The sequence below is a fragment of the Echinops telfairi genome, unplaced genomic scaffold (genome assembly GCF_000313985.2).
Source record: "Echinops telfairi isolate 266 unplaced genomic scaffold, ASM31398v2 ScPeMD7_31;HRSCAF=116, whole genome shotgun sequence".
Lineage (NCBI taxonomy): Eukaryota > Metazoa > Chordata > Mammalia > Afrosoricida > Tenrecidae > Echinops > Echinops telfairi.
In genome coordinates this window covers 20467753-20479464 of record NW_022103928.1, presented here as the reverse complement: position 1 = coordinate 20479464, position 11712 = coordinate 20467753, and the positions used below count along the sequence as shown (strand labels likewise).

The window sequence follows — 11712 nt, the reverse complement described above, 5'->3', positions numbered from 1 at the left end:
ATAAACGAGGGTTCACTGTATAAAGTCAGTCAAATGTTTTAGTCTACAGTATATAGTATGCCTTTCTATATGTAAAAAACCATGATAGAAACATTCTCCCTATGCACTAGAACACTTTTAATATAATAATTCAGTGAAAATAATATTTTAATGATTCACAAATGAGCACCGATTTGTTACTACTGATTATAATATGTACATCAAAATTTCAATATAATAGGCTTTAGGAGGATTGATTCATAACTATAAGTTGTTAACATAAAGTTGGATATTCCTAACCCGGGGATTGCCTGTAACTAAGAGGACTTGTTTCAAAGACATATTGTGTTCATCATGGACTGGTGGATGGAACGATGTATGTCCGGACACAAAGCCGAGCCCACCTTTAAATTGAAAAAAGAAGGCTCAAGCAGGAGTTGGGGAGGGGAGCAGTGGAGAGATAGGTCATGCTCAGGATTGTCACACCAGGCTAAAGAGGTTGGAAAATGTTTTGTAGGCCCATGGTTCTCCAACCTGTTATTTTTAAAAATCATTTTATTGGGGGTTCGTACAGCTCTTATCACAATCCATCCATCCATCCATTGTGTCGAGCACATTTGTACATGTGTTGCCATCATCATTCTCAAAACATTTTCTTTCTACTTGAGCCCTTGGTATCAGCCCTTCATTTTTTTCCTCCCCCCCACTCCCTCCATCACAAACCCTTGATAATTTATAAATTATTATTTTTTCATGTTTTGCACTGACCAATATCTCCATTCTCCCACTTTATGCTGTCCATCCCCTTTGGAGGGAGTTATATGTAGATCCTTGTGATTGGTTCCACCTTTCTCCCCTGACCTTAACCTTACCCTCCTGGTATCACTACTATCATTATTGGTCCTGAGGGGTTTATCTGTCCTGGATTCCCTGTGTTTCCAGTTCTTATCTGTACCCGTGTACATGCTATGGTCTAGCCAGATTTGTAAGGTAGAATTGGGGTCATGGTTGTGCAAGGGAGGAAGCATTAAAGAACTAAAGGAAAGTTGTATGTTTCATTGGTGCTATACTGAACACTGACTGGCTTGTCTCTTCTTGTGACAATAGGGAAGTCCAATTGTCTATAGATGGGTTTTGGGTCTCCACTCTGCACTCCTCCTCATTCACATTGATTTGATTTTCTTCTTCTTTGTCTTTGATGTCTGATACCTGATCCCACTGTCACCTCATGATCACACAGGCTGGTGTGCTTCTTCCATGAGGGCTGTGTTTCTTCTCAGCTAGATGGCCGCTTGTTTATCTTCAAGCTTTTAAGACCAAAGATGCTATATCTTTTGATAGCTGAGCACCATCGGCTTTCTTCACCACATTTGCTTATGCACCCATTTTGTCTTCAGTGATGGTATTGGGAAGGTGAGCATCATGGAATGCTAGGTTATTAAAACAAAGTGTTTTTGTGTTGAGGGAGTACTTGAGTAGAGGCCCAATGTCCATCTGCTACCTTAATACATACATATAAATATATGAACATAGATCTATTTCCCTATCGTTATATAAATATATTTACATGTGTAAATGCCTGTACTTAAGACCTCTATAAATGCTCTTTGCCTCCTAGTTCTTTCCTCTATTCCCTTTTACTTTCCTCTTGTCCCACTATTATGTTCGGCCTTCATTCACATTTCAGTAATTCCCCTCAGTTACATTGCCCTTGAACAAGCGCTATCAGGCATTCTACACCCTCCTCGCCATCAATTTTAGATCACATGTTGTTCCCTTGTCCCTGAGTTTGTTAACACCCACTTCCTCCCCCACCGTGTCCCCTCTCCCAACCATCGGTCCCATTGTTTACTCCTCTGGATTGTTTATCTATCTTATCTAGATAGACATGCAGAGACAGTAATGAGCACAAAAACAAGACAGAACAAAACAAAGCAACATCAGAGCAGAGTGGAGAGTGAGGGTAGGCAGCAAATGGAAGCTAACCATCACATGAACGAGGCTCTCTTCAATTTTCTAACATGTACTTGATATTTCCTTACCATCCTCTAATCACTAATGAGGAGTATTGGAAGTTAAATGTTAGACTGCTAAGCAAGAGTCTTCCTGAGGGAAAAGAACTGATGATCTGCTCCCAGAAAGACTGCAGCCTTGGAAGTGCATGGAGCACCTCGACTCCATCCTACGGGGTCATTTTGAGTTGGAATCGGCTCCACAGAATGCAACAGCAATACCAGTACAGTGTTACACATCAGGCTTTAGGCTCTAGAGAATACAAGTGTAGAAATCCTGGACTTAAATTGCAGCTTGCTACTTACTAGTGTGAGTTTCTTTAGCTCCCTGAACTTGGCCATTTAAAAATAACACGGGGCATAATAATAGTATCCACTCTAGGGTGGGTATCAAAGGAAAATGAATCTCTGCATGTAAAGTCTTGAGCACAGCGAATATAGGTGTGTATGGCTACATGTTCATGGAGGTGGTCATATGGTAAGGTGCTATCAAGACAGTTCCTGTTCAGAGCAACTTCACATAAAACAGAACTGCCCTGTCCTGCACCATCCAAACAACTGCGATTGCTTGAGTCCATTGTTAAAGCCACTGAGTCAAGCAGTCTTGCTGAAGATCATCCTCTTTTCTGCTGACCCTGTACTTGACCAAGCATAGTGTCTTTTTCCAGGGACTTGTCTCTCCTGATAGTATATTCATTGTAAGTGAGACAAAGTCTCAGCATGCTTGCTGCGTAGGAGCATTCTGGCTGAACTTCTGAGGCAAATTTGTTTGTTCTTCTGGCAGCCCACTTCACTCACTCACTTCCATACAGTTGTTTTGGACTCTTAGAGTGACCCTATAGGAGAGGGTAGAACTGGCCTTGTGGGTTTCCGAGGCTGTAATCTTTATGGGAGTAGAGTGCCCTGTCTTTCTCCCCTAGAGTGGATGCTGGTTTCGAACTGCCCAGTATGGAACCACTACGCCACCAGAGCTCCCTTCTGGCAGTTATGGTGCCTTCAGCATCCTTCACCAACACCACAATGTAAACACATCAATTATTTGACAGCCTTCATTCGTCACTGTCCAATTTTCACATTCTTTTTTTTTTTTCTCCCAATTTTCACATTCTTAAGAAGTGATTGAAAATGACATGAAAATACCACAGCGCACCCTGGTCCTCAAACTGATTGCTATCGCTGCTCTCTGGCATTTAACAGAGGTCTTGTGCCACACATTTCCACAATGTAATAGGTCATTTTGTTTCTTAACTGCTGTTCCCATGAGCATTGATTGCTGATCCAAGCAAAACAAAATGTTTTCAAACTTTAATCCATTTATCATGATGTTTGTTATCCATTGGTCCAGTAGTAAGGAGTTTGGCTCTCTTTACATTGAGTTGCCATCCATACTGAAGGTCGCAGTCTTTGAACTACATCAAGTCCCTCGAGTCCTCCTTTATTTCAATTGGCAAGGTTCTGTCATTTGCATATCACAGGTTGTTAAAGAGCCTTCTTCCAATCCTGATGTGACTTTCTTCTTCATATCGTCCAGCATCTCATATCATTTGCTTGGCATGCATACTGATTAAGCATGCTGATTGCAAGCTAAGCCGTGTCTCCTTGTTTTGTTTGAATGGCTACCGTTAGGCTATGTACAGGTTCCACCATGAGCACAACTAGGTATTCTGGAGTTCCCATTTTTCACCATGTTAACCATAGTTTGTGTTGTGCTCCACACACTTACATGCGTCTGCATGCTCAAGAAAACACAAGTCAACCTCTTTCTGATATTCTCTGCTTTCAGCCAAGCTCCACCTGAGGTCACCAATGATAACTTTCATTTCCCCTTCTCTTCTGAAATCAGCTGGAATTTCTGGCAATTCTCTTTTTATTTTTAATTCATTTTATTGGAGGCTCTTACAGTTCTTATAACATTCCACACATCAATCATATCAAGCATAGTTGTACATACGTTGCCATCATCATTTTCTAAACATTTACTTTCTATTTGAGCCCTTGGTATCAGCTCCTCTTTTTTTCCCTCTCTCCCTCCTCCTACCCTCATGACTCCTTGATAAATTATAAATTATTATTTTTTCATATCTTACACTGACTACTGTCTCCACTCACATTTCTGTTTTTCATCCCCCTGGGGGTGGGGTCTGGGAGGGGTGTTATACATTGATCATTGCAATCAGTTCTCCCTTCCTCCCCCAACCTCCCCCCTACCCTCCTGATATCACTACTCCCATTCCTCTTCCTAAGAGTTTATGTGACCTAGATCCAGTGTGTCGTGAGCTCTTATCCGTACCAGTACACATGCTCTGGTCTAGCCTGCACTGAAAGGCAGGACTGGGGTCATGATAGTGAGGGGGTGAGGAAGCCTCAAAGAACCAGAGGAATGCTGTGTGTTTCATTGGGGCTATACTACGCCCCGGTTGACTCATCCCTTCCTTGTGACCCTTCTGTGAGGGGATGTCCTATTTTCTACAGATGGGTTTTGGGTCTGTGCTCTGACCCCTTCATTCTCAACAATATGCTGTTTTGTTTTGTTTTGGGTCTTTTGGTGCCTGTTACCTGACTCTGTCAATACCTCCTGATCCCACAGGCTGCTGTGCTTCTCCCATGTAGGTTTGTTTCTTCTCTGCTAGATGACTGTTCATTTAACTTTAAGCCCTTAAGACCTCAGATGCTATATCTTTTCATAGCAGGGTACCATCAGCTTTCTTCACCCCATTTGCTTATGCACCCATTTTGTTTTCAGTGATCGTGTTGGGAGGGCCAGCATCACATAATGCCAGGTTGTTAGAACATGTTCTCCAGTTGAAGGACTTGAGCAGAGGCCCAAAGTCCGTCCACTTCCTCAGTGTATTGCCATATAATATATGTACATAGGCCATTGCCTCTATTTTTATGAATTAATTTATTTACATAAGTGCACATCTATGTTTATACCTCTATCCATAGATTTGCTTCCTAGATCTTTCCTGGTTTTTTTTTTTTTACCTTTTTTCTGCCCCACCATCACACTTGCCCTTGTTCTGCCTCTTAGTAATTCCTGTCTGCTAGATTGCTGTTGCTCCAACACCACCAGGATCTCTACGCCCTCCTTGTTGTTGCTTTTAATTCCCTACTTGTTCCCCTGTCTATGGTATTGTTTCCTCACCCCTCCTTTCCCCCAACTCCCCCACCCCCAGGTCCCTACAGAGCCTTCAGTCCCCTTGTTCTCTCCTCAGGCGTGCTTCCTCTGCCTCTCTTATATTGGCAGCAAAGCAACCATAAGAGATAAAACAAAAAGAAAACAAAAGATCGAATAAGAAGGGGTGGGGGTAAATCCAAAAAACACATAATTACAGGTCTGTCCATTGACCTCTATGACTGTCTCCCCACCAGTCCAGGGGGGTTCTGCAAGGCAGTTCCCTTTTGATGGACTGCTACAACTCTTAAATTATCTTTAGCAAAATTTTACTTACATTAATAGTTTTTAGATAATTTCTGCATCTTGTTGAGTTACCGTTTTTTTGGAACAAGCACAAATAGGAATCCCTTCCATTTGGTTGATCAGGTAGGTTTCTCCCAAATGTCTTGGCATAGACTAGTGAGTGCTTCCAGCACTACATTAGCTAGTTAAACTTTTCATTTGAGAGTAGAAATTTCATTTCTAGAGTAAAATCTAGATAATAAAACGTAACCGTCAGCACTTCAGGCATCCTGAAGCTTTGTTTTTTGCAAGCAATCTCTTCCCTCAGTACCATCAGTTCTTGATCATATGCTGCCTTCTTGAAATAGTTTCCCTTTGGCCAGTTAGTTTTGGTACAGGGACTAAAGACATTCCTATAATCTTCTTTTGAAGATTGCTATGCCATACCTTATTTTGTCCAGGGAATCCTTCAATATTGCAACTCAAGGATTGGATTTTCTTCTGTTCTTGCAGCTTGCGATATGCTGGAGTGTCTTCTTCCTTCTTGGCTTGCTAACTCCAGGACTTTGCCCAACTCATTATAGTACTTTACCTGTCTCTTAAACTTCCCTTTGTAATGTTCTGTTTAGCCCTTTTACTTCATTATTTCTTTCACTTGCTTATGCTATTCTATGTCCAAGAGCAAGAGTCAGAGTCTTTTCTGACATAAGGTTTGGTTGTTCTTTCTTTCCTGTCTTTTTAATGACTTGTGCTTTCCTTGTGTATGATATTCTTAATGTTATGCCACAAACACCTGGTCTTTAGACATTAATGCTCAACGTGTCATATCTGTTTTTCAGATATTCTCTCAATTCCGGTGGGAAATACTCAAGGTTATAGTTTGGGTTTGTGGACTTATTTTAATTTTCTTCAATCTCAACTTACATATGAGCAACTGATAATGTGTTCCATAGGCAGTCCCTGGTTTGGTTTTGGCTGTAGATATTGAGCTTCTCCATCATTTCTTTCCAATGTAGACAATTTGGTTCCTGTGTATTCCATGTGGTGAGTTCCACATGTACAGTCCCAGTTTATATTGTTGAAAGGGAATTTTATTGAAGAAGTCATTGGTCTTGCAAAATTCTATCACGTGATCATGTTAGCCATCATATATTTGAGATAAATTTCTGAAAGGAAAGCTTAAACTTGAAGAAATCATCAATTTAAATTGGATTAACATAAAAATCAATATGGCTTCATTGAGATATCTCCAATTATCTAGACTAGTGGAGGCAGGTGATGGTAGCTCAGGTGGTGTAGAGGATTATGTGTTGAGCTGCTAACCAAAAGGTAAGCAGTTCAAAACCAACAGCTACTGCATGGGAGAAAGATGAGCTTATCTGCTCCTGTAAAGACTTGGAGCCTCAGGAATACACAAGCGCAGTTCTACTCTGGCCTGTCAGGTCAGTGTGCATAGAATTCACTCGATGGCAATGAGTTTGGTTTGGGGAAGGCAGATGTGGTGGGTGCAGGGGGGGATGGTGATCCATGGTTGTGGTAGTGGCAGGAGGCAGTAAAAACCTCCTTGAGCAGGTAATATTAAAATTATACCCACTTGAACCATTATAAGAATAAGTTAAAGTAAAACTTGGAGGAAATGTGTTCTAAGCGGAGGGCACAGATGTACTAAGGCCCAGCAGAAGAGGAAGCGTTCAAAGCTCAATAAACTGTCAAAAGACCAGTAGATGGAAGAGTAAAGGGGGACTTGAGGAGGAAGAAATAAATAATGGTCAGGTGACTAATCATTAGAAGAGATGGCAAGAGATAAAGTCAGAGACGTGCGTGAAAAGGAGACAGTGTTGAAGGATGCCTTCGAGATTTTGAGTGAAGCAGCTAGGGGAAGACCTTCCCACATATTAACCCAGAGAAACACTGGAATGGTCCGACTGAGATGAAAGGATATTGATGTTTCTGATATGACCATGTAAGATGTGAATTCAGGCCCCAGAGGAGAATAGGGCATGTTATGATAAAAATTGTAAACCAAATATAAAGTAGCTAAATAAAGCTATAAAGCTATACACGTACAAAGATGCTCCACTTTAGGACAAGACATCAGACTTTCCCAAATGGCAATGCAAATTACCCAGTGCTCGCTGACTTTGCTCACGTTTCAGGAGACAATCGTGTGCCTGCAAACACTGATACCAGTGGTATTCTCAACAGTTTTTGATCATAAGAAAAACATCACCATGACACCTCTCTTTTCCTTGTTCCCTGTGTTTCCTGGAGTTCTTAGTTAGGTGTAGGAGCACAGCCTCTGGCTTCAGAGGACATGGAGTGAATCGCAGCTTCACTATGGGGTCTTCAGCTACCGACGGAAACTCTCTGCCTGCCACCTGCCGAATGAGACGAGTAAGAGCTGCCTCACAGGCTGGTGTGAGGACCAAGGGGAATGACCCGGCTCTGGTTCAGAGTAAAATCTTGATAATAAAACGTAACCACCAGCACTCCATCAGTGAAGGAGGAAGAAAAAAATAGAGAAATTAATAAAATTAATAAAACAACAAAGCAAAACAAATTCACTGCCAAGGCAAGCTCATTCTGTTTCATAACAACCCTGTAGGGCAGAGTAGAACTGCCCCTGAGGGTTTATGAGACTTTAAATCTCTATACCACCAGGGCACCAAGGCTTAATTCATGGGGTGGCCAACAAATGCATTGAATTAAAACCTCTGCTAAGAATAGACAACCTTCAGAAGCTTGTGTAAATTGTAAATGAATCTCATGCAGACATATTTGCAACATTATAGCTTTTGAAATAACATCAGGACTTTTAAAATGTCAACTAGCTCTAAATGTCAAAAGCTGCCCCCAATACAATGCAATTAGGAATTGTCCAGTTCATCACAAACTCAGAACAACGGACTTAAAATGAAAACCTATTCCATTCCTTATTTATGGTAGGAAAAGGGCCACGGATGCAGTCAGTTCTTTCCTTTGTCTTCTTAGCGTCCTCGTACTGATACAGACCCAGGTCGGCCAAGTTTACTTGGGATAGTATGAGAAGAGAGAAACCATCTCCTCCCCTGGCCACTAACTTTTCCAACTCGGCCGCAGGTCAAGCCGAGACATCAACAGAATAATAATGGTAGTTTAACAATGCAGTCAACCGGACTCGGCCCATATTAGAAAGCTCAGGAAAATAAATGAGGCTTTGGAGCCAAGCAGGGAAACTTCCCCAGGCAGTGCCTGCAGCGGGGAGATACCTGGTAATGAAAGGCCCTCTCATCCTCATTCATTATGCAGAAGGGAAGCCTTACCAGGGAGTCCAGGAAGGTGAGCCTCTCACATGGAAATAAATAAATAAGCTCAACAGCCATGGCGACTTCTCTGAAAATGATTCCAAACGGCTTCCCAAAGATGATCCGTGGCAATGCTGCTAAGCTTCGTCAGATGTACAGGAAGGTAATTATTCCTGATCGCAGGGGCACGTTTACTGGATAAATTAGCCCATCGCCTTCATCTTCCCATGTGAGCACCCAATACAGAAACTGTTTAAACTCCATAGAGCTTTTCTTCTGACTTTTACCATTAAAAAGAAATAGAAATGTGTCCTGGGCACTTAGCAAATGAGTTGTGTTCAATGGGGATCTATTGCCTTCCATCTCCGTGTTTTGCTGCTTCATAGAACCTGGAAAACAATTCTCAGAAACTCTTTCAGGTAAGGATACATACGTCTAGTAGATGCTCACTTTTAGGGGACCCCCCACTGCGTTTGCAGGGAACATTTCACTGGAAGCGGGTGGCGTGTTTTCAGTTCAGTCAGCTCCCATTTGCTTGCCTGGCCTGTGAGGCAGTCACATGAACAGAACACGGGGGCGCTGCAAGGTTTACAATCGGGAAAGTTTTGTTTCCAGGTTGTATCCATCTTGAAAAACTGGACAATACAAAGAAGAACATGGCATCTGGATCGGAAGGTTTCTTAACAACCTGAGAGAGTGTAGATGACATAAGCTGAAAGCAAGGAGGACTCGTAGCATTTGCTCATGAGGGTCAAAGACTGTGACCTTCAGTATTGACTACAACTCAGTGAAAAGAAAACCAAAATCCTCACCACTGGTCCCATAGACAAACGTTCCAATAAACAACAGGGTGTCAGATCGCTCTAACTCATGTGCAACAGCAAAGAGTGATGTTCTCACTTTGCTGGGACCCTCAGTGGATGCTCATGGAAGAAGGAGTCAAGAGATCAGATGACAGATTGCATTGGTCAAATCTGCTTCCCAAGACCTCTCTGAAAGTGTGCAATATCAAAGACGTCACTTTGAAGACTAAGGTGCACCTGACCCCAGCCATGGCACTTTCGCTCACTTCATATGCATTTGAAAGGTGGATGATGAATAAGGAAAACCAATGAAGAAGGGATGCTTTTGAATGGTGGCGTGGTGAAGCAGTACAGTGGACTGTCAGAAGAACAAACACATCTGTCTTAGGAAAGGTACAGCCAAAATTTTCCTTAGAGTCAAGGATTGATCTCATCTACTTTGGACATGGTCTGAGGACAAAGAAGTTCCTGGGAAAGGGCATCATGCTTGGTAAAGCAGAGGGCCAGTGAAGAAGAGGAAAACCCTCAACAAGATGGGCACATCGACTAAAACAATGGGCTCAAACATGGCAAGGACTGTGAGCATGGAGCAGGACCAGGCAAAGTCTTATTCTGTGCACAGGGTCACTGTGCATCCAAACTAACTTCAGGGCACTTAACAGCAACAGCAACACAATTTCAAAGATGATCTATAACTGCTCGAAGCTTGGTTTATCAGATCAAGTTAAACTGGGTGCCATCGCCCTCCTGTCTCTGCCTTTCCTCTTCAGTGGCCACAAACACGAAGAGTCGGACACCACTGACATGTCTCCGTCTTCCCTTCTTTACAGAAACATTCTGACAGGGAGCTCTCTGCCACACCCTCCGTCACTTCTGGGACCAGCAAGGAATGTCTGAAGTGGAACAGTTCATTAAACGTGTGGAATCCATTTTGCATCCTCTCACAGTTAATAAATGTACAAATAAAGATACCTTTCCACACATGCTGTCACTAGGAGAAGACACAGTTTTGAATACCATTCTGTCATTAAAAATTTTTTTTAAAAATCATTAACTGACTACTTAGTACCTTACTTTCACAGGCCATCAAACTCTTTTAGCTCAACTCATGTGCTAGATTTGATATTCAGATCCATTAGCAAGCAGTTTTTTTCTAGTAATAAATGAAAGGGTCTGCCTATAATCTGCAAGTATTTCATGGGAATAAAGTTGGTGCCCACATATCCTGCACAGGCTTATTGGATTTAGCACCTGTAACAAAATTTCCTCATACATTCAAGTGACATCATAGATTTCTGAGAAAGAAGAGGCACCTGAGCAGCGAAAGGTTCACATTCTGTGTTCAACTGTGTTTCAACACTACCTCTGTGTTTCAACGCTACCTCTGTCACGTGCTCTATGAGACCATGGGTACTTTGCTTCATTTCTCTGAGCCTCGATTGTTTCATCGACCCACAGAAGAAAGCACAGACCTCTCAAACACCTCTGTGAGGATGGAGAGAGGAAAAGGAAAGCATTTTAAATAGTGAAATGCTCAGCGGATGTCAACTGCTTTCCTTCTTTGATACCTGATCCGTTTAGTGGTTATGCCTTGGGCTGTTAACTGCAAGGCCAGCAGTTTGAAATCACTGGCTGCTCTGTGAGAGAAAGATGGGGCTTTCTACTCCTGTAAAGAGTTAGAGTCTCAGCAACCCACAGGGACAGTTCTGCCCATATAGTTACTCTGAGTCAGCATGGACTTGGTGGTAGTGAGTTTGGGGATTTTTTGTTCACTCATCCAAGGGGTCTGGGAATTTAAGAACATCCATACATTTGGAACATAGTTATTTGTTTTCCCTTATTAACCTGTTCTTCCTTTTTCTACACCCGAATTGGAGAGAGTTGACACTTCAGGGTCTCTTAGTTCCAAAGCCCGCTCATTGCTGTAAAGGAAGGGAAATTAGGGGTCAAGTTGCCCCAGAAGCTGCCAGCTTCCACTCTTACTTGTTAACTAACTCTGTATGAGCCAAACTTCACACCCCAGGGCACACCTGTGAAAGATCCCGATTTAGAGAAGTGTTGACTTTGGGGTTTGGGTTTGTGTTTTCAGGTTTATCCCTGGAAGAGCATGCTAAAGCTGACAGTTCAGCCATTTTATTAAACTCTGTTCAATTCCAGGATTTTTTTAAAGAGCATATAGAAACCACACTGGCAATAATTATTTACTAAGTTTCCCAGTAGATGCCAAAAATAAT

At 42.1% G+C, this 11712-nt stretch overlaps 1 protein-coding gene across 4 annotated transcripts in view; it reads right to left on the bottom strand.

Annotated features, from left to right (window-relative positions):
- The window catches only part of FHIT (fragile histidine triad diadenosine triphosphatase), a 1817667-nt gene that overhangs the window by 1444902 nt on the left and 361053 nt on the right, over positions 1-11712 (bottom strand). The gene's annotated exons all lie outside the window — the stretch shown is intronic.